This window comes from Oncorhynchus mykiss, chromosome 2, assembly GCF_057628025.1.
Source record: "Oncorhynchus mykiss isolate SJ-2025 chromosome 2, ASM5762802v1, whole genome shotgun sequence".
In the NCBI taxonomy this organism is placed as follows: Eukaryota; Metazoa; Chordata; class Actinopteri; order Salmoniformes; family Salmonidae; genus Oncorhynchus; species Oncorhynchus mykiss.
This window is the reverse complement of record NC_143023.1, coordinates 84,786,943-84,806,012: the sequence shown is the minus strand read 5'-3', so window position 1 is coordinate 84,806,012 and position 19,070 is coordinate 84,786,943. Positions and strand designations below refer to the sequence as shown.

The 19,070-nt window shown below is 41.6% G+C and overlaps 1 protein-coding gene across 4 annotated transcripts in view; it reads left to right on the top strand.

The window, feature by feature from the left end:
* The window catches only part of LOC110498022 (tetraspanin-9), a 430,712-nt gene that overhangs the window by 129,465 nt on the left and 282,177 nt on the right, over positions 1–19,070 (top strand). The window contains exon 1 of one of the 4 annotated variants that reach the window (XM_021574569.3): positions 8,408–9,017. The exons of 2 other annotated variants lie outside the window; for them this stretch is intronic. The gene's annotated coding sequence lies outside the window, so the exon portion shown is untranslated. Of the gene's footprint in view, positions 1–8,407; positions 9,018–19,070 lie in introns of those variants that run through there. One more of the 4 variants, XM_090210594.1, reaches the window with a different exon arrangement.

The window sequence follows — 19,070 nt, the reverse complement described above, 5'->3', positions numbered from 1 at the left end:
TTCATAGAACAATTATATGCCTCAGAAAGACAACCTACACTAAAGGAACAGAACTGTAGATATTGAAGATACACATTGTTTCACTGTTATACCTTACTACTTACTCTTTGTCTGACATCATACCACATTCACCAATGCCATATTATGCTAATAAAAACTACACACTTTAAAATAAACAGAATTAGACATAATGTAAAAACAGAAGGGTAGGGACAGTAGTATCTCCACAACTTATTGTAATCAGAGAACTGTTGTGATATCATTGACTTATCTGACTGGCAAGTCAGATTCATTTGCCGGGGATGGAGATGTGTGCTTTCCCAGCTGTGACACCACTGTCACCACATCCACTGGGCCCTGCAGGACCTGTGCTCTGCTGTAGGGCTCTACTGGTGACCTCAGATTCACATGACAAGCCTCCCTGCAGTGACAGTGACATTTCAAGGTTGAAGTCTCTTTTATGGTTCTGCACTTCTCGGAGTCCCTATATCTGCTTTTGACATGAGATAATAATATATTCATAACTTATATGATATATCAGAGGCAGAGCATGTCATTTAAAGGACATTTGGTTATAGGCTACAGAACAAGCCTATGTCATTTCTTTCTTTGCCAATATCATATTACAGTGTCTCTGCTAAAATTAAAAGGTATGTTTTATATACATCATATTTTAATATACAGAATGTGTTTTCTATATCCAACCTGTCTTATGGAGGGAGAGCAAATGATTAGGATATCCCACCCTCTGTTCTTTGCAATCACATGCACTTTCTGAAGATCATAAAAATTGTTATTTATGCTTCATATAAACAATGTTGGACTTTATGTCCAACTGGAACATGTCTTGCAGAATGGCATTTATATTTTGCCAGACTAAAGTGTGATCATAAGTAAAGCAACTTGTTTCTGGAGTTGAATAGGCTGATGAAAATAGCCTACCTGTAAAGGGTCGCTTGCCTCTCATAAGTGAACACGGACAGTCGGACAGTTGTTTGAGTGCACAGTACTGTGGTTTACTTTTATGCATAGTACTGTAGTCCTGTATTTGTCATTTTGAATAAACACACTACAGGCAGCAGATGGGACAAAAATAACATTTGACTTTGACAACTTGGTGTACAAAGGCACAAAAATTTAGTGCGCTCATGACCGGACCAAGGTGCAGCGTGGTGAGCGTACATTTTCCTTTATTTATGTAAATGTTGCCAACAAAACAAGAACCAAAGCAACAACCATGCCGCTTACTAGGGCTATAGTGCCACAAACAAAGATAACTACCCACAAAATACAAAGGAAAAAAGGCTGCCTAAGTATGATTCCCAATCAGAGGCAACGATAGACAGCTGTCCCTGATTGAGAACCATACCCGGCCAAAACATAAAAACAGAAAACATAGAAATAAAGAAACTAGAATGCCCACCCTAGTCACACCCTGGCCTACCCAAAATAGAGAATAAAAACCTCTCTATGGCCAGGGCGTGACACATACAGTAAGTGATGGTTGTGTGACATTACACTGTATAATTCACCCCAGTACTTTATTCAAGTCAATCGTTTGTTTTAATGGATTTGATTACAATATCTTGCTCCACAAGCAAACCTCTGGATTAATGATGTGGTAGGACTCATGAATGTCTGGGTTTATTCAAGGTCCCCAGCCATATCTGTTGACTTACAGAGCCCTGGAGAACACCTTGCACCTGAGTCAGAGGGGAAGGCTACAACAATAAACACCGGGTGATTAGACTCACTTTAGAAGAATGGGCCACGCCTGATTGGCTCTGATTGAGCCAATTAAAGTGTATTTGATGTGAGGGGTTTAATGCATGGTGACCATGGCGACCTGCTTTAATGGGAGATGGTGGTTTACAGGACCAAACTAAGAAGATAAGGATAGAAGGAACAGCTGAGGATGATGACAGTGAGGTCTGATTCTACCTATTCAGTTACATGTAGGCCTAGTGTAGATTCTAACTATGATGAAAAAATGTATAGTATACACTAGCCTTGAGAACCAGGCTTCCCTAAACAGAAGGACGTGTGACAACAACGTGATTTGGAGGTATGGCTATGGAAGACTAAGTATGCACACTCTTTAGAGAAAAAGGTTATTTGGCTGTCCCCATAGGAGAACCCTTGTTGGTTCCATGTAGATCCCTTTCTTTGTGGAACAGGGTCTACATGGTACCCAACAGGGTTCTACCTGGAACCAAAAAGGGTTCCTCAAAAGGGTTCTCTTATGGGACAGCCGAAGAACCCTTTTAGGTTCTAGATAGCAATTTTCTTTCTAAGAGTGCGCAAATAGTATGTACACCTCTCATCATCAGTCCTACGTCAGTTCTGTAAGCTTTGCACAGAGCACATACTGTGTATACATTCTGTCAGTGAGTAAAAGGCAACCATTTCGCCTGATGTCTCATACAAGGCACACACATGCCTAGTGCCTCTGAGAAACAGTCCTTCTGGGCAGTAAATGTATCACACGGCATCACAATGAGCAACACCTCACAATGGCAATATCTCCCAGCCACTGCTGTTAAAAGGGATTTCACCTAAATGCTCGCAAAGCACATCATCCATCTCCACTGCTAAACTAATATCCAAGATTGCTAGGTTGCATAGAATACCAATTTGGAGGAATGACCTCTAGTGAGACAGAGGGTATGGGGTATAGGAGCACTGCCTATGTAGATACCTAGAGTCCAGAAGGCAGGACTGATTTGTTTAAGCTCTAGTGGTCTACAGTATGCAGGTAATCAGGGTCTGTCTCTGGTCCATGTGCGGCCCACACCTGTGATTAAGTCACTAATACAGCATGGTCGACCTGGGCAACTTTCATGCTTGATAAATCACTACTGCTGTGAACAGGGACTAAATTAGCATCTTATTATGATAATGACCTACCTTCTGTTTGTAGTGTAATGATCAAGATGGTCACAAGAGAAAAGCACAGGGTATGAAATTAACTGCATCTGTGACGTGGTGAGGTTGGACCCAGGTGCAGAGAAGAGACCAGGCAAGGAATCAGTGGTTAAAGATAAACATAATACTTTACTTAGAAATTATAAAGTTGCGTATAAAGCACCTGTAAAAATTGGTAAACCTGAGGAACCACTGGACTTGTTTGAGTGAGGCAGGACGAGGCCAGTCGGTGACCTCCCTCACTTTTACGGGGTCCATTTGGATGCCGGCGGTAGAGATAATGTGGCCTAGGAAAGAAACTTGGGATAAATGGAACTCACACTTCTCTATCTTGATGTATAGTTGAGTCTGCAGGAGGGGACTCAGGACTTGGCGGACTTGCAGGATGGTTTCCGGAAGGGTCTTGGAGAAGATCAGGATGTCGTTGAGGTTAACAAAGACAAACCGATTCAACATATCCCTAAGCGTGTGATTGACCAATGAAGACTGCCGGTGAGGTCGATAATTCGATGGGCATGACTAAATGGCCACTCGGGGTGTTAAAGGCAGTTTTCCATTCATCTCCCTTCCTGACTCTCGCCAGATTGTAAGCGTTGCGGAGTTTCAGTTTGGTGAAGAATTGGGCCTCATGGGTCAACTCCAAGGCGGTGGACATCAGGGGTAGGGGGTAACGATTCTTAATCTTAATCCTGTTCAGCCCTCTAATCGATGCAGGGACGCAGACCTCCATCCTTTCCCACGAAGAAGCTTGCACCAGCTGGGGATGTAGAGGAGCGAATGAAACCTGCCTGCTGCAACTCCCGGATGTAATTGTCCATGACTGCTGCTTCAGGGGTCAAGAGGGAGTACAGAAAAGTATTGTTCTTCAATAGATGCCAGGGAATACGGCGAGACTCTTGGTGGGGGTCTTAGGCATTTAGTCTGGCAGTTCTTGTTCCGTGGACCAGGAGAATAGTGGGTTATGTAGCACTAGCCAGGCGTACCCTTGGATAAGGGGGTTCTCAAGAGCAGTGATCAAATGAAAACTAAAAGTCTAAGTGTTCACCCCAACCTGCAGTAGAATGGGCTTGGCCTGATATTCCACCGGGCCAGAGCGGCGTCCATCGAGGGCTTGAATCTGCAGAGGGATGGGACATTTCACGCAAGGGATTTGTAATTCTCTGGCAAAGGCTTGGTCAATGAAATTATCCACGGCCCCGGAGTCTACAAAGGCTTGAATGTGGTGCTGACAGTTGTCCCAATGGATGGTTGCGGGTAGTGTCAGACGATGACCGGGTAGCTGGGTTGTAACTGCACAGCTCATCAGGGTCTCCCCTTGTCCTGTTGAGTCCCGGCGTTTCCGGTCAACTCTGGGCTTGTAGAATGGAGGTGGCCGAGACCTCCGCAGTAGAGGCAGTAGCCGTTGCGCATGCGCCTGTCACGTTCCTGTGGGCTCAGATGTGTGCGTCCCAGGTGCCTGAGCTCCTCAATGCTGGGCTCGGGGGGCTTGGGGTGCTCCGGAAACCGGGATGTGTCAAAAAGGAGCTGTCTCAAACGTTCTCGGATGCCAACCCTGATGGCCAGCGTTATCAGGGACTCGAGGTCCTCTCCCAGTTCCAGAGCGGCCAGTTCATCCTTGATGGAGTTAGACAGACCCTGGTGGAAAGCCGCCCCAGTATTCCACCCACTCTTGGCGGCGAGGGTGCTGAACTCAATGACGAAGTCAGCCAATGGTCTGGCCGCTTGGCAGAGGTTGAACAGTCGGCTATCCGCTTCTCATCCGCTAACTGGGTGGTTGAAGACTCGTCGCAGCTTGGCAGTGAAGGCTAATATGGAGCTGCAAGATGGTGGCTGCTGTTCCCACACTGCCGTTGCTCACGCCAGGACTTTGCTCGAGAGTAGAGAGATGATATAGACCATCATGGCCCAATCAGTGTGGAACGAGGAGGACTGTAGCTCTAACACCAGAGAGCACCGGAGGATCCGGAGGGTCTCTGATATTTGGGAGAGTTGTTCTTGCTGCCGCCCCAGCAGTGCTCCTTGCTGGGTTATAGCATTCTGGATCTGGGTGATCTCTGCTGGGTCCATGTTGAGGAAGAAGCTTGCTGTGACGTGGTGAGGTTGGACCCAGGTGCAGAGAAGAGACCAGACAAGGTGCCAGACATGTGCGTACTTGACGCGAAGTCAGGTGCAGGAGAGCAGAGAATTGTGAACAGGCGCACACTTAATTACGGCAGGAGAGATATACAGATGGACGCAGCTGCGTCAAAAACCTCCTCCAGCCAACAAGGCAAAGTGTATAGCGTGCACAATAGTCACACAACATAAATGTATAACAATTCAAATAAGCTTTGTGAAGACACACGGAAAATAACAAAAGCTTAGCCTAGTGAGCACAATACGTAACACACAAATAATTTCACACAAAGACATGAGGGGGAACAGAGGAATAAATACATGTAGTGGGATTGGGGAATGCGAACCAGGTGTGAATGGAACAAGACAAAACAAATGGATAATAGAAAAATGGAGTGGCGATGGCTAGAAAGCCAGTGACGTCGACCGCCGAACGCCGCCCGAACAAGGAGAGGAGCCGACTTCGGCAGAAGTCGTGACACAAGGAATCAGTGGCTAAGGATTAACATAATACTTTACTGAGAAAACAGTAGCCGCAGGATCACACTACACCTGAAAAACAACAAAAAATAAATAAAAAAATATTTAAAAATTAAAACAATTAAAATAAAATAAAAATGTAAACCTCACTCAGGAAAAAAACACACACAGTAAACAAGCTTCTACAAAGGACAACAGAAAACACACCTTATTTTAATGTCTGAATGTAAGATGTTAGCTCCTGGAGTTAGGGTTGGTGGAGGCTCCATTAAGAGGTTTTTAGTGAGCTGTCAGGTTGTCAGGTTTTTAGTGAGCTATTTTAAAGAAATAGAGACTGATTTCCACTCAAATGGTTCCATACATGTGTTGTTTAATGGTTATGCCATTTAGATGTCTCGATAACGCACTGTTAGTATGACAGAGGATATCTCTTCACAGGTTTATTGATCTCACTTTTCCCACTTTGTCAGTGTTTTCAGGTGGTAGTTTAAAAACTAATGAGGGATAATTCTATTTTGAAACTCATGGGCAGAGTTGGGCGTGCCAGTAGAGTTGGGGGTGCCAATAACAACTGCATGGTAAACATATGGATATTTATGTTTCACATAGTGGATCTGATTCTCACCCTGATGATAATGGTAGGAGCTTAAATCCTGTATAATACCTACTGCCTTTGTGCCCTTGCGCAAGGCACTTTACCCCTAAGCAACCCCTGCGCTGATCCCAGCCTGTGATGTATGTGTGGAGTGTCAAATTGGGTATTGTACAACTAAGCAGGGTTGGTCCTGGTCAGTCCCTGCATGGGAGACCAAATGCTGCTGGTGGTGTTGAAGGGCCAGTAGGAGTCACTCTTTCTTCTGGTCTAAAAAAACCACCCCTATACCACAGGGCAGAGATTGGGGACATTGCCCGGTGTAGGGTGCCATCTTTTCGATAGGACGTTCATCGGGTCTCCTGACGCTCAGTGGACACTAAAGATCCCACAACACTTATTGTAAGAGAAGGGGTGTTTACCCGTGTCCTAGCTAAATTTCCAATCAGACCCTCTTACCATCATGACCACCTAATCCTCCAAAGTTTCCAATTGGCTCATTCATCTCCCATCCTTCCCCCTGTAACTATTCCCCGGGTCGTTCCTGTAAATGAGAATGTGTTCTCAGTCAACTTACCTGGAAAAATAAGTCAAAAGAATATGCAGACAGATGAACCAATAAAGCAAATGTTGTATTACTGTATTGTATCTAATATCTTCATGTCGTAGGCCTAAAGGGAAGTCAATTGCATTTACAGTTGAAGTTAGAAGTTTACATACTCTTAGGATGGATTCATTAAAACTGTTTTTCAACCACTCCACAAATTTCTTGTTAACAAACTATAGTTTTGGCAAGTCAGTTAGGACATCTACTTTGTGCGTGACACAAGTAATTTTTCCAACAATTGTTTACAGACAGATTATTTCACTTATAATTCACTGTATCGCAATTCCAGTGGGTCAGAAGTTTACATACACTAAGTTGACTGTGCCTTTTAAACAGCTCGGGAAAATTCCAGAAAATGATGTCATGGCTTTAGAAGCTTCTGATAGGCTAATTGACATCATTTGAGTCAATTGGAGGTGTACCTGTGGATGTATTTCAAGGCCTACCTTCAAACTCAGTGCTTCTTTACCACGTTCATCTGTACAAACAATAGTACGCAATTATAAACACCATGGGACCACGCAACCGTCATACCGCTCAGTCTCCTAGAGTTGAACATACTTTGGTGTGAAAAGTGCAAATCAATCCCAGAACAACAGCAGAGGACCTTGTGAAGGTGCTAGAGGAAACAGGTACACAAGTATCTATATCCACAGTAAAACAGGTTCTATATCGACATAACCTGAAAGGCCACTCACCAAGGAAGAAGCCACAGCTCCAAAACTGCCATAAAAAAGCCAGACTAGGGTTTGCAACTGCACGTGGAGACAAAGAGCGTACTTTTTGGAGAAATGTCCTCTGGTCTGATAAAACAAAAATAGAACTGTTTAGCCATAATCACCATTGTTATGTTTGTAGGAAAAAGGGGGAGGCTTGCATGCCAAAGAATACCATCCCAACCATGAAGCATGGGGGTGGCAGCATCATGTTGTGGGGGTGCTTTGCTGCAGGAGGGACTGGTGCACTTCATAAAATAGATGGCTTCATGAGAAGGGAAATTATGTGGATATATTGAAGAAACATCTCAAGACATCAGTCAGGAAGTTAAAGCTTGGTCGCAAATGGGTCTTCCAAATGGACAATGACCCCAAGCATACTTCCATACTTCAAGTTGTGACAAAATGCTTAAGAACAAAGTCAAGGTATTGGAGTTTATTATTATTACACAAAGCCCTGACCTCAATCCTACAGAAAATGTGTGGGCAGAACTGAAAAAGCATGTGCGAGCCAGGAGGCCTACAAACCTGACTCCGTTACACCAGCTCTGTCAGGAGGAATGGGCCAAAATTCACCCAATTTATTGTGGGAAGATGGTGGAAGGCTACTCAAAACATTTGACCCAAGTTAAACAATTTAAAGACAATGCTACCAAACACTAATTAAGTGTGTGTACACTTCTGACCCACTGGGAATGTGATGAAAGAAATAAAAGCTGAAATAAATCATTCAATCTACTATTTCACATTCTTAAAATAAAGTGGTGATCCTAACTGACCTAAGACAGGACATTTTTATTGGATTAAATTTCAGGAATTGTGAAAAACTGAGTTTAAATGTATTTGGCTAAGGTGTATGTAAACTTCCGACTTCAACTGTATTTTATGGAACAAAAATAGTAGTAGCACATTAGTAACTTATAAAACAGCATTGGGGTTTAGGTTTACCTATAGACTAGGCCTACTAATGTTGCTTGTGACAAAACACTGAAAGGTCACCTATGTTATTTGACAGGAATAATCCATTGTTTAACAATACTTAAATTCCCCAGGACTGAAGATTCGGCTTTCAGATCTTCACTTTACGGGATACGATCTGTGAGTCATAGTACATCAATTCCACTCAATGGCAAAAAAACAAGGATTGTTAAAAAATTAATGGTTCAGTTTTGGAATATAGCGGTCCCTCCAAACATCACATTCTTAAATAGACGTCCGTATCATGCCTGTAGGAGTCAGCAAACTAAGCTTCTCCACTTTTCTTCCCCCAGCATGCTCCATTTCCTTATCCAACGGGAGAAATACGAGGTCAGTATTAGCAAGTAAACGAGATTCAGAAGTAGGCTACAGAAAGTCACTATTTACGTCTTTGCTAAATACCCCGTCTTCCTGGACACCCTATGGAGGGACAAAGCTCGAACAAATTATGAAACAGTAGGGCTAATATCTCGCTGTAGAAAACGGAATGAAAACTTTGTTCATTGCTTGCAAGTTCCCAGGCATGTTTTTTTCTGGATTTGCTCTGCGCTGATACAAGTCTGACAGTTTACGACAAAGTAATTTGTAAGGTGATTCTCGACAGGTAAGACCGCATATTAAACTCTACATTATATTGTAGTAATTCACAGTACTGTTTTAGACAATTAATGGGTGTTTCGTTGTTGACAGTTCAATAACTTTACCAAGTTTGCTGATAGCTTTGTTTAGCTGAGCTGCTGATTTCACGAGCTGTTAGGGCTTCATACAGAGCACGTATAATTTGTTACAATGCGACAGACACAACGATCATGTTGTGTAGTCTACCATAAAATAACATCACGTTCACATGATGTTAGTTACATGGGATTAATGTGTGAACATGTCACTATAGGCTACTAAATTAATACAAAGTAAAATGTAACCTCATGAAGTCTGAAGAAACATTATAAGCATAACATTTGAAATGTACTTTTCGGGAAGACGTTTTCACATGTGATTAGCCAACTGAGCATACAATTTGCATAACATGGTGCCAGCAGAAATTGCTGCATGCATCATTCCTAAAGGAATGCATAGGGGTTATTATTCCTCTCATGCAGAGACCTAAGCAATGTGAAGTATCAAGATAAATTCAGAGCACTTTGAGGAGGAACAGCTGAGAGGCGGCTAGTGCTGATCTAGTATGTGGGAAGCATGCCCTGTCGAACAACTGTCTTCTAGCTTGAACAACTGTCTAGTTTGAGTGCCATATTGTGTTGCAAAGGATGTGTCTGAAGCACAGATGAAGCCTATTTATTGCTTTAACAATGCTATCATGTCTGTATCAATGGCTTTTCAGACCGGCCGATTTAATTAGGGCCGATTTCAAGTTTTCATAACAATTGGTAATCTGCATTTTTGGAATCCGATTATGGCCGATTCCATTGCACTCCACAAGGAGACTGCGTGGCAGACTGACCACCTGTTACATGAGTGTAGCAAGGAGCCAAGGTAAGTTGCTAGCTAGCATTCAATTTATCTTATAAAAAGAACAATCAATCTTAACATAATCACTAGTTAACTACACATGGTTGATATTACTAGTTTAACTAGCTTGTCCTGCGTTGCAAATAATCAATGCGGTGCCCGTTCATTTATCATCGAATCACAGCTTACTTTGCCAAACGGGTGATGATTTAACAAGCGTATTCGTGAAAAAAGCACTGTCGTTGTACCAATGTACCTAACCATAAACATCAATGCCTTTCTTAAAATCAATACACACAAGTATATATTTTTTAAACCTGCATATTTAGTTTAAAAAAATCATGTTAACAGGCAATATTAACTAGGGAAATTGTATCACTTCTCTTGTTCTGTGCAAGCAGAGTCAGGGTATATGCAGCAGTTTGGGCCGCCTGGCTCGTTGTGAACTGTAATTAATTTGCCCGAATTTTACATAATTATGACATAACATTGAAGGTTGTGCAATGTAACAGCAATATTTACACTTATGGATGCCACCCGTTCGATAAAATATTGAACGGCTCCGTATTTCACTGAAAGGATAAACGTTTTGTTTTCGAAATGATAGTTTCCGGATTTTACCGTATTAATGAGCGGTGGTAGGCAGCAGCAGTCTCTTAAGCATTCAGCAGCACTTTCCTGCATTTTCCAGCAGCTCTTCGCAATGCTTGAAGCACAGCCCTGTTTATGACTTCAAGCCTATCAACTCCTGACATTAGGCTGGCAATACTATAGTGCCTATAAGAACATCCAATAGTCAAAGGTATATGAAATACAAATGGTATAGAGAGAGAGTCCTATAGTTCCTATAATAACTACAACCTAAAACTTCTTAACTGGAAATATTGAAGACTCATGTTAGAAGGAACCACCAGCTTTCATATGTTCTCATGTTCTGAGCAAGGAACTTTAACGTTAGCTTTTTTACATGGCACATATTGCACTTTTACTTTCTTCTCCAACACTGTGTTTTTGCATCATTTAAACCAAATTGAACATGTTTCATTATTTATGAGACTAAATTGATTTTCTTTGTATTATATTAAGTTAAAATAAGTCTTCATTCAGTATTGTTGTAATTGTCATTATAATATATATATATATATGTATGTATGTATGTATGTGTGTGTATGTATGCCGATTTAATCGGTATTGGCTTTTTTAGGTTCTCCAATAATCGTTATCGGATTTCGGCGTTGAATCATTATCAAAAATCATTATCGGTCTAATTCCTTGTTTAGCCTATAACCATTGTCATTCCTTTTAAAAACTTCTTATGGACCAAATCCCGTTAGCTGGATTAATTTGACAACATCCGGTGAAATGGCAGAGCACGAAATTCCCCCAAAATTATTAGAAATATTTAACTTTCCTACATTCACAAGTGCAATACACCAAATGAAAGCTTTACTTCTTGTTAATCTAGCCACTGTCAGATTTCAAAAAGGCTTTATGGCGAAAGCAAACCATGTGATTATCCGAGGACAGCACCCCATCAAACAAACACATGACAATCATATTTCAACCTGCCAGGCATGACACACAACTCAGAAATAACAATATAATTAATGCTTACCTTTGAAGATCTTCTTCTGTTGGCACTCCAATATGTCCCAAACATCACAAATGGTCCTTTTGTTCGATTAATTCCGTCGTTATATCCCCATTTATTTGGCGTGTTTGTTTCAGAAAAACACTGGTTCCAACTCCCCCAGCATGGCTACAAAATATCTAATAAGTTAACCTGTAAACTTTGTCCAAACATTTCAAAGAACTTTCCTTATCCAACTTGAATTATTTTAAAACGTAAATAATTTATAAAATTTAAGATGGAATAAACTGCGTTCAATAGTGGATAAAATGAAAGTGGAGCGAGCTTCAATTCACGGGCCCCAAACAAGAGTACACTTGGCTATACACGCAGAAAGGAAATGGCTACTTCTTCATTTCTCAAAAGAAAAACATCAACCAATTTCTAAAGACTGTTGACATCTAGTGGAAGCTATAGGAACTGCAAGCATATTTCTATTAAAACGGGCTTGCCATAGGAAACTAATGGAAAACATATTGACCTCAAATATTTCCCTGGATGGATTGTGCTCTGGGTTTTGCCTGCCAAATCAGTTCTGTTATACTCAGACATTAATCAAACAGTTTTAGAAATGTCAATGTTGTCTATCCAAATCTACTAATAATATGCATATCCTAGCTTCTGGGCCTGAGTAGCCGGCAGTTTACTTTGGGCACGCTTTTCATCCGGACGTGAAAATACCACCCCCTATCACAGAGAGATTTTAAGTGACAATCTACAGTTCAACCGATAACAACCCGGTCACCCCACCACTTTTTTAGGTAAACAGTTTAGGGGCTGGAGAAATGTAACCACTCTCAAATTCATAGATGGAGCTATGGATGCAAGTACTGACCATCTATCTATAAGTTCAAAATAATAGTTTATACCATGTTTTGAGGCTATACAGTTTTTTTTTTTTTATGTTTACAATAAAGCAAGTAGAACATCTTTGTAGTTGGGTTTCTGATGGGGCAAGAAATAAGTTAGAGCCATTTAAAATTATATTCCTCAAGATTGCGGATTGTCCCAGATTTGTGGCTGTCTGGATCCCTGCTGTTATTATTTTTTTCAATCTTCCCTGTGACCTGCCTTGTCTGGAACGGAAATGAGGAGTAACAGCGAAACCTACATTGTTATCATGACAAAGACCAAAGTTGGCAGGAGTACTGTTGAGGACCGGGGTGTGTCTCTATCACAGGTGAAGGATCTTTTAAATGAACAAAAATAGTTCTACAAGCAGTTGTTACAACAGCAAGAAAATAGTGTTTTGTTCAAATACTGGTGGAGTCAACTATTATAATAATGGACAACCTGACCAGAGAGGTCCAGGACTTGAAGAACTCATCGAGCTCCCAGGGTCAACTCGATGAGTTTAAACAGGAGAATGGCAAGATGACAGCAATCTGTAAGTCATTGAGGAAGGACCACAGTTCTGTTTGTGAATCCATGATAACAATTACGGAGAAATCGGATTATCTCGAGGGACAATCAAGGTGGAACGACATGGTTGTGGATGGAATCTCAGAATATCCACATGAGACCTGGACGGCGTCTGAGCACAAAATGATGGAAATGATCTCAGAGAAACTGAAGATGGACCACAGGAAGATTGAGGTGGAGCTCGCCCACAGGACTGGAAAACCCACCAGGTGACAAACCCAGGCCGTTAGTGGTCAAGTTACTGAGGTTCAATGACAGGGTAGTTGTTCTGGAAAGAGCCAAGAACTTGAGAGGAACATATATAGTGCATTCAGAAAGTATTCAGACCCTTTCTCTTTTTCCAAGTTTTGTGATGTTGCAGCCTTATTCTAAAATGGATTGAATAACACTTTTCCTTGTCAATCTACACATAATACCCCATAATGACAAATTGAAAAGTTTTTTAAAATTTAATTTGCACATTTATAACAAATTTAAACATACCTTATTTACATAAGTATTCTGACCCTTTGCTATGAGACTTGAAATTGAGCTCAGGTGCATCCTGTTTCCATTGATCATCCTTGAGATGTTTCCACAACTTATTTGGAGTCCACCTGTGGTAAATTCAATTGATTGGACATGATTTGGAAAGGCACACACCTGTCTACATTAGAGGTCGACCGATTATGATTTTTCAACACCGATACTGATTATTGGAGGACCAAAAAAGCCGAAACCGATTAATCAACTGATTTTAAAAAATGCAATCATTTTTTGTTGTTTTTGTTGTTTTTTGAACACTTATTTTAACTTAATATAATACATAAATAAAATAAATTTAGCCTCAAGTAAATAATGAAAAATGTGCAATTTGGTTTAAATAATGCAACAACAAAGTGTTGGTGAAGAAAGTGCAATATGTGCTATGTAAGAAAGCTAAAGTTTCAGTTCCTTGCTCAGAACATGAGAACATATGAAAGCTGGTGGTTCCTTTTAACAAAGGAAACAACTACTAGAAGGCTCAGTGCGAGTGACTTTTGAAACGCTATTAGCGCATGCTAACTAGCTAGCCATTTCACATCGGTTACACCAGCCTCATCTCGGGAGTTGATAGGCTTGAAGTCATAAACAGCGCAATGCTTGACGCACAATGAAGAGCTGCTGGCAAAACACACGAAAGTGCTGTTTGAATGAATGTTTACGCGCCTGCTTCTGCCTACCACCGCTCAGTCAGATACTTAGATACTTGTATGCTCAGTCAAGATTATATGCAACAATGCAGGACACGCTAGATAATATCTAGTAATATCATCAACCATGTGTAGTTAACTAGTGATTATGATTGATTGTTTTTTATAAGATAAGTTTAATGCTAGCTGTAGTATCTGGGATCTACATCTGTTTATATTAGTTACTGTGCTGTTACTAAGCAGTAATGCATTACGGCCGTGTTACGTTACTACACCTAATAGGAAATGCACATGCGCACTGGAATGCCGCGAACTGTAGAGCACGAGTGGTTTTGACTAAACAGAAACTAACGGTACTCCCGTCTCCTGCCTGGTCATTTCTCCACAACACAGATATTACACTAGCTAGCAACTTACCTTGGCTTACTGCATTCGCATAACAGGCAGTCTCCTTGTGGAGTGCAACGAGAGAGAGGCAGGTCGTTATTGCGTTGGACTAGTTAACTGTAAGGTTGCAAGAGTGGATCCCCCGAGGTGACAAGGTGGAAATCTGTCGTTCTGCCCCTGAACAAGGCAGTTAACCACCGTTCCTAGGCTGTCATTGAAAATAAGAATGTGTTCTTAACTGACTTGCCTAGTTAAATAAAGATTAAATACAGGTATAAAGGTTGTTGTTTTTTTATCGGCAAATCGGCGCCCAAAAATACAGATTTACGATTTATGAAAACTTGAAATCGGCCCTAATTAATTGGCCATTCCGATTAATCGGTCGACCTCTCGTCTATATAAGGTCCCACAGTTGACAGTGCATGTCAGAGCAAAAAACAACCATGAGGTTGAAGAAATTGTCCGTAGACCTCCGAGACAGGATTGTGTCGAGGCACAGATCTGGGGAAGGGTAACAAAATATTTCTGCAGCATTGAAGGTCCCCAAGAACACTGGCTGCCATCATTCTTAAATGGAAGAAGTTTGGAACCACCAAGACTCTTCCTAGAGCTGGCCGCCCGGCCAAACTGAGCAATCGGGAGAGAAGGACCTTGGTCAGAGAGATGACCAAGAACCCGATGGTCACTGTGACAGAGCTCTAGAGTTCCTCTGTGGAGATGGGAGAACCTTCCAGAAGGACAACCATCTCTGCAGACGGAAGCCACTCTTCAGTAAAAGACACGTGAAGGCCCGCTTGGAGTTTGCCAAAAGGCACCTAAAGGACTCTGACCATGAGAAACAAGATTCTCTTGTCTGATGAAACCAAGATTGAACTCTTTGGCCTGAATGCCAAGCATCACATCTGGAGGAAACCTGGCACCATCCCTACGGTGAAGCATGGTGGTGGCAGCATCATGCTGTGGGGATGTTTTTCAGCGGTAGGGACTGGGAGACTAGACAGGATTGAGGGAAGGATGAACGGAGCAAAGTACAGAGCGATCCTTGATGAAAACCTGCTCCAGACCACTCAGGACCTCAGACTGGGGTGAAGACAACGACCCAACAAGACAACGACCCTAAGCACACAGCCAAGACAATGCAGGAATGGCTTCGGGACAAGTTTCTGAATGTCATTGAGTGGCCCAGCCAGAGCCTGGACTTGAAACCAATAAAACATCTTGAGAGGATCTGCAGAGAAGAATGGGATACATTTCCCGAATACAGGGGTGCCAAGCTTGTAGCGCCATACACAAGAAGACTCTAGGCTGCAATCGCAGCCAGAGGTGCTTCAACAAAGTACTGAAAAAAGGGTCAGAATACTTATGTAAATGTGATATTTCAATTTGCAAACATTTCTGAAAACCTGTTTTTTGTTTTGTCACTATGGGGTATTGTGTGTAGATTGAGGGGAAAAACACAATTAGTTCATTTTAGAATAAGGCTGTAACGTAACAATGTGGAAAAAGTCAAGGGGTCTGAATACTTTCCGAATGCATTGTATGTGAAACTGATAGATTCACACTCACACTACATGTTAATGTTTTTAAATGTACTGTATGTAAATTGAAATGTATTTTTTGTTGTCTAACCCCCTTAAGACTAGATATCACCATTGGCTTTGGCTAATGGGGATCCTAATAAATCAAATACAAAATCAGATTGCGCCATTTTAAATGTATTTCTTGCATTTTCCATTGTCCTGGATCTGATACGTTTCCTCAAAAGCACTTGGTCGATATTGTCAACAGCCACATTTTTGGCTTTAACCTTTATTTCCATAGACAGTTGGCCCTGTTTTTATTTTTATTATTGAGCTCTTACAGTTGAGCCATGAGTGAAAAAGGGTGACTTTTGGGGTGCATCTCATTCCTTCAGTGCATTCTCCAGATGTTATGTGCATTGCACTTTACATGCTTTGAAGCATATTCAACGGTTCACTTGTAGGCCCGTTGTGGCTGACCACTCAATATACTGTACAATGTCTGTCAAGCCTGTACAAACATTTTGTTCAGACATTTTCTAATTTATCAGTCTGTCAAGTGTTTTCCAAGTCCACCTAAACAGACCAATGTCCCTTCATACCAAATTTTGCCATACTTTCGGATTCTTCACCCTCTGCAGAGGGAAGTGTTGAAGCACAAACCAAATAGAACATTTTTATTCTCCAATTCATTCATACGCCCAATACAGAAGTCAGAGTACGCCTTTTCTAAATAAGGCTAATGATTTATGGGGAACTGTTTTTGCTTTTCTCTCTGCCTTTACACACGGCTGTCTGGTTCACATCCTTGCTCTGGCAGAGGGAATTCATTTACCTTTGTTAAGCCTTCTGCTTTGCAGTTGACCCCACGTTTTCTCAAACCCTTCCTGCTCTAATGCTGGCCACGGGTCTGTGACCTCTTAGACCTGTAACTGAGGAGAAATGTCAATTTCCCGTTTTATGTCCTTCTCAGAGGAGTGATGTGAATATGTAGACAACATGTAAAGATGGATGAGTTCTTTGCTACATACCTCATATGGATATCTCCCCTATATCCCTTACAAGGAAGGCCCAGGGATAATTAATAGCAATGCCGCACCCAAAGACAAATGACCTCACTCCAGGACCCTCATCTGTTTTTCATTGTTTTGAGCCCTTCATTGGGCTGGTTTGCTTAATGAAGCCAATATAAAGCTGCCTTCAAAGGGCACTGTGCACAGCAATCCCTCTCCATGACTATTTGGAATGAATGATCATACTCTGTGCAGCTCATAGAACTCCTCAGATACGCTGGTTAATTCACAGCAGCAGTGTTAGACAAACAGCAGCAGTCCCAATTAGGGTTGGAAACTTTACGGTAAATTTCTGGAATTTTTCAATGGGAAGTTACACCCTGGAATTTGGGGAATTTTGTTTTAAATTCATCAATAAAGTTAGCTTATGACAGTGAACCTTTTTTTGTGTGATACACAAGGCAATTCAAGTTATTGTGGCATATTTTGGTTAAGCTATCCTCAATTCAATGAAATTGCAACCCTCTGCATGCACAGTGCATTCTTCCATCACATGTACAGCTGATTCTCAAGATCTTGCACACTAATGAGATGCTATTGAGCCCACACTACTACACAGTCTGAGCCAAGGACTACATGCTTTCTGGTAAGTTTTGATTACAATACTGGGTGGGGTGAATATATTTTATACGACATACATTATATTTTTTGTTATCTAGTAAGTAGTAGCCTACAGCAAAGTGTGTTCATTTCTAACTTCAATTTCTGGTAGTTAGTTTTTTGCTACCATGTGGGTTTTAGCTTGCTTGAGCCTGTTTCCATACATGTTTCATTTTTAAAACATTTATCTTACAAAGGAGTTGTTTAATCTGACGGCGTAACTATTTATCTGTACATGGAATTGTATTAGTTTGGAATTTTTTTAGTTTTTTTTCAATCCTTTACAGGTAAATTCCACGGGCACTAGCTGATGTGTGGAGACATTTCACTGCAGCTAATGTCGAAGGAAAAGCTGAGTACATTTGCAAAAACTGTGCCAAATCATATGTGAAGAATGCAACAAAGATGTAGAATCATCTGGCCAAGTGCATGAAGTTCCCTTAGCGCTCACAACAAGCAACCTCTGACAAAAGACCCTCTACTTCTATTAGAGGTGAAAATGATGAATCAGACACGTTATCGATAGCAACAGCTCAATGGAGGAACGTAGTCAGAGAAATGCTGATGAATGTCTTGCTCGAGCTGTGTATGCAGCTGGTTCATCTCTGATGCTTCCAAGTACTGGACGAGTTTTCTGAATGTTCTTCACCTAGCATACACCCCTCCAACCAGACATACTTTATCTACTAATTTGCTGGATGCAGAGTTCAACACAGTTCAAGTGAAGGTCAAGCAAATCATACAGAAAGCAGATTGTTTTACAATCGTCTCTGATGGGTGGTCGAATGTTCGTGGCCAAGGAATAATTAACTACATCTCCACCCCTCAACCAGTATTCTACAAGAGCACAGACACAATGGACAACGGACACACCGGCCTCTACATTGCAGATGAGCTGAAGGCAGTCATCAATGACCTTGGACCACAGAAGGTATTTGCACTGGTGACAGACAATGTTGCGAACATGAAGGATGCTTGGTCTAAAGTGGAGTCGTCCTACCCTCACATCACACCCATATGACTGTGCTGCTCATGCATTGAATCTGCTCCTCAAGGACATCATGGCACTGAAAACAGTGGATACACTCTACGAGAGCCAAGGAATGGTTAGGTATGTGAAGGGTCATCAAGTTACAGCAGCAATCTACCTCACCAAGCAAAGTGAGAAGAATAAGAGCACCACATTGAAGCTGTCCAACACCCGTTGGAGTGGTGTTATCATGTTTGACAGTCTCCTGGAGGGGAAGGAGTCTCTCCAAAGAATGGGAATATCAGTCTGCCAATATGGAGTGGGCTCACTCAACATTTTGCCGAAGAACACAACCATGAATAAAGAAGGGTACCAACACATCCTCCGAGAGCTACTTCTCTCAACCACCCAGGAGC